Source organism: Pygoscelis adeliae, unplaced genomic scaffold, assembly GCF_000699105.1.
Source record: "Pygoscelis adeliae isolate BGI_AS28 unplaced genomic scaffold, ASM69910v1 Scaffold256, whole genome shotgun sequence".
Classification (NCBI taxonomy): domain Eukaryota; kingdom Metazoa; phylum Chordata; class Aves; order Sphenisciformes; family Spheniscidae; genus Pygoscelis; species Pygoscelis adeliae.
In genome coordinates, this window is record NW_008824996.1 from 142,300 (window position 1) to 147,312 (window position 5,013).

General features: G+C 41.0%; 1 protein-coding gene across 1 annotated transcript in view; it reads left to right on the forward strand.

Moving 5' to 3' along the window:
• The window catches only part of CRB1 (crumbs family member 1, photoreceptor morphogenesis associated), a 113,280-nt gene that overhangs the window by 52,524 nt on the left and 55,743 nt on the right, over positions 1 to 5,013 (forward strand).

A 5,013-nucleotide genomic window follows, 5' to 3' on the forward strand; every position in this document is an offset into this window, starting at 1 on the left:
GCCATCTTGTCAGCAGGGCGTCGTCCTTCGCGGCCGCGTTTGCTTGAGTTACGCCATGAACTTCAGTTAGCGGGTGTTTTATCACCAGTTTGAAATTCACTGTGGACAGGCATTATATTACATGTATGAAAACAATGAATACTAAATAAAAGAGTACTTTCCTAAAACAACCATGAAACAAAACTCTCAAGCTTTCAGTGTTTCTGTCCTCATGTAATTCTACATAGCGGCACTGGGGACTGGCAGGAACACTTCTTCATGTGAGCACGAGGCAACATTTTGTATGAATTTGGCTGTTGGTGATATTCTACAGCTTAACGAAAAATAATTTCAAGTTGTGTGCATAGCTGTGTTCTTAAGGGAAAAAAACCTACCGAAATCACAGATACCCATAATCCTAAGAAAGAAGAGGTGTTGAGATCTGCATTTAACACGGCCTACACTATTTAGCACAGCCACCAACAAGTTGGGTTTAGATTGTACGCTTCTGGGTTTACAGTATCTGTCTTTCAACTCCATTCCATTTTTCTTTCTGAAGGAAAAAAAAAAACTGAATAGCTAGATTAATTTAACCAGTCTCTCATTCCATTCATCTCCTGAGCAGCTTACAGACTTTCCTGTGTCTCCCAGTGGGTTGCATGACTGACGCCTCCAACATAGCAGATACAAAAGTACATGGAGAGCACAGCTTTCACTCTGAATTCCCAATTTATTTTTCTTCAGAGTGGCATTGAGACTTGCTTGCTTTTGTTCCATCCCTTCCCCTTAACTGTCCTTCCCTGTCCTGTCACTAAGTGTTGCTGTTGTACTTTCGTTCTGCCTAAGAGAGCATAATATGAGGCTTCTACTAAGGCTTGCGATATCCCCCAGGCTGTCCTAAGCACCCCTACCTCTTCACGTACCACTTCTTTCTCTTCACTTCCTTCCAGCGATGTCCAGCTCTCAAGTTTCTTTTCCTCCCCTCTTGCCCTAATTTAAAAACTCCTCTGCTCTGTCAGACAAGCCGGAAGGGGTTTCCTTTTTTAATCATTATCCTTTATCCTCCCACTTCCCTATCAATTGCCTTCACCTGGCTTGTTTGCCTGATTTGGGTCTTGATTCTGCTGGTTTCGTTCACATGAGGACTCCTTTACTCCCCAGGGAGTCAGTGGACCCATGTACTGGCAGATTCTAATCAGCCTGAAAAAAGTGTGTCAGAATCTATTTAAATCAATTAATCTTAAACCAATTTTTTCAGTAGGTAAGCTCCTAAATCACAATGCAGGACCCTCCAAAGCATGATTGAGAGAAGTCTTGGAGACCCTGAAATTTCTGCTGACTTCATATGCAAATTACATTACATTTTTTAAAACCTTATGTAAGTTTAGTTATCCACATACCTGTTGGATACTATATGTAACTTTCATTAGAAAAAACCCAAAGTAGTTATTCTTACCAAACAGTGTGCCCAGGCAGCTGGAGGCAGGAAGAACACAATCTGTAACAGGGATGGCTATAAAAGCTGCATGTGAAATGTCATTCAGTAACATGCTGCAAAGTAATGGCAAAACAAGGTTAATCTTGCTACTCTTGTCAGCTCCTTCCCTGCCCTTGTTTTTCAGCAGGGCCTAAATTTTAAACTTTTCTTGCTGGCCTGTGTGAGATACAATGCAGTCAAGCAATTTACATATTAATAGAGAAAACAGCAGGATTGCTCTAACTGGCACTTAACATTCTAGGCTGCCAGGCTTTGCTCCAACAGCCCTTAGGTACAACACAGCCAACCTCCCGGGTCCTCCCAGTAGCACTGCGCATTTCTCTCTGGCCCTTCTCCTTCCCCCAGGTAATCTGGAAGTGGAAAGTGCTCAAAATGAGCCTCAGCCTCCTTGTATGTCAGAAGCGTTGACACAAAAAGCCTATAACGTGGCGTGGAAACATTCACTTCTGATGGTGATAAGTAAATTTTCTAATTATAGCCAAATTCATAATAAATAAACCACATGTTTTAATAGGAATTAAGGAAGATTTAGGATTAGAGCTGATAGCAGTAATATGATTCAAGGTAGTAGATGAATCCCTGATGAGGATCACCCAGTATATGGGTGCTTATCTAATGTATACGAACTAACAGTCAGCTAGAAAAAAGGTCAGATCCTTTCATCTGGGTATCAGTACATCTCACTGACAGCCAAAGTCCTACATTTCTGCAGCTGCAGGTCAGGAGTTCTTCCAGCCTTAACACCTGAATAGTTGTATGTGCTTCAGATCTAAAACCTTAGATTCTTATTGAAACAGGGCAAAGATTTTCTTTAATAAATTACATTCAATATTTTATTATACCTCTTTCCTCAGTAAAGCACTTGCAGAACATTATAATCATACTTCACTGTTCAGGGTAATATGAAGAATAATCCACATACCCTGCATTGTGAGGGCCTGTTCCAAAAGCCATTGAAATCAATGGAAAGAATTTGAGGACAGTTGCAAATTTTGTAACAAGCATAAAATGGCATCTTTGAACTCACTGGATAAGATTGCAAACAAATTACTGTAATTCGACTGAAAAACTGAGAATATCTACCTTTTAGACTACACTTTTTAGCCCCACGGGCAGGAGATGATGGAGCCTAAACATATGCCTATGTCAGGATAGAATATTTCCCACCCAGCTAGGAGAAGGAAATAAATATTATCTGGCAGTGTCTTGTTATAGATGGTGATCATTCAGGTGACTTCAAAGATAGTCAGTAGTCCTACTAAAAGTCTTGGAAGGAACAAATCTGCAACGAACATTATTTACACAATTTGATTTTAAAAATAAAATATAAAAATCCCAGTCTGGAGACTTTATCCCAGCTAGGAACCCTTTGAGGCCATTGGATATATGCCTTATCCCAGATCCAAGATGGAAAATTCCTGCGCAGTTTCTACAAAGGGTTAAAACTTCTCCAGCTCCTTTTTAAATCAAAGGGTCTGGGGATACTCAGATTTCAAGAGGTCTCAACAGTTCTGCAGTAGCAAGCCCTAGATGTTTTATATTACGTTGGTCTGCTGGCCTCCTAACACAACAGTACTTTTAATAGATTGGACTTCCTTATAAAGGGCTTGTGATTTGTTACTGCTAGCTAAAGGCAATAGTTACCCTAGATCCTTTCATATCGTGGATATATTGTATTGCTCTAGCACTGCACGTTTTGTTAAAAGACTGTTATGTGAAAGGTTAAACTTTTCACTTTCCTCATGAAAACATGTGGGAAAGGAGGAGGGCAGAGCTATGGATTTGGTAGCGACTCGTTTCACCAGGTTGTAATAAACTTAACACCATGTCAAAATTAAAGAGCCTCTGAACTTGCAAGGTCTATCAAGTGACACGTTCCAGCGTTGAACTGAGCCTGAGGAAGGGTGAGTGTGTAAGGCTCCCCATGCCTCGAAAGCAGTGCTGCCCATGGTCCCCAGGTGGGAGGGACCGCACTGCTAGCAAGGATGAAGACCATCCATTTTGCTTCAGCAGAATGAGTGTAAGAGGAGCAGAGTCCGCTAACCCATTTGTAGGCAGGGTGCCTGCTCAGATGAGCACTGGCTGCTGAGGACCTTACCACTTCTGGTATCTTGTTATCAGCTATGTGCCAGTTGTGCCAGCAGCGCTGCTGCTTGCTTTGGCATCATGAATTCCTAAGTGGTTTTTGGCCTTTTCATTTATATTTGTCTTGTTTTCTGTTTTACCCTTTTAAATCTCCTTGGCCCTTTTCCCAGTCTGTTGGACTGCTGCAAGAGAAAATGATATGATCAGACTGGTGTCTTATGCGTATTGAATTCCTGGCATATGCATGAGGGAAAGAAACTGTCTCCTGGAGCCAGAAGATGAGGCAGATAAATGGCCAGTATGGGAGAGTACCGAACACTCAACTAACTAAAGAAAACCTCAAACCAGATACTGAACTGTGAACATCATGAGACCAGTGCTTAAAAACTGAATCATTTGGACTCTCATTCTGCACTTAAGCCAGGGTAAAAGAAACATAAGCACACAGGGCATCGGGCTTCTATTTCTCTGCGCATCTTTAGATGCTGCTATAGGCAGACCACCCAGCAGACGACAGGGTAGACTGTGTCTCAGCCAGCCGTACTCCTCTCCCCTGGCCTGTGACATTATTATACAGACATAAATATTATTTATGAGTAATGGGTAGGATAGTAGGCGCATTATCACTAACTTGGGAAGCTTAAAATACATACATATATTTTTCGTTTCTTTATTTTTTAAATCCCCTTGTTAACCATCAGTGTAATGATCACAGAGCTGGCATCTTTCTTGGATATATAAAGCAATGTGAGTCTTACAAAAATGAAATCGAGCAGATGAATAGCAGAGTTCTCATCTTGTCCCCAAACTCCAAATTTTATTTTTTCCTTTATTTCCTCGTCTGTCCTTCAGCTGTTCACACCATGGTAGTCAATTATTCCTCCATCACACCAGGTTAATTCACTTTCTTCATGGCCCGTCATCACAGTTTAAAAGGTTATTTTCTCTTGATTCTGAGACCTTAGAAGAAGACAAGACTGTTCAAGGAAAGAATGAGGATAAATAAGGAGGGGATACAGAGAGAAAAGACAATTTTTAAATTAAGAAGGTGTCAAGGGCACCTCTTGTCTTTTCAGCGGGACTCAGGCTTCTCCCTCAGGCAAGGCAAGAACTCAAGTTCAAAATTAACAGGTCTGGAGGTACTGTTAGCTAATTATTATTCCCATACAAGCAAAGGTTCAAGAAGGAAAATGCTGCTACTATCAAGCACCCATTCAAGGTTAGCTGGTTTAAGGAGAAATTCCAAATAGAAGTACTACACATGTGAAACGCTGAAAAACAGAATTAGGGCTTGATGTGTTTATAGGCTTCTTTACCACTCTGGAACTGCAGAGAGGCTGTAACAGCGATGCAAACATACATCTTTTCCACCTAAATTCAATTCACAATCAGTACAGGATCCCTTTTACACTGTTAGACTGCTGTGAAAGGTTCCTTTACAAAATCGACTT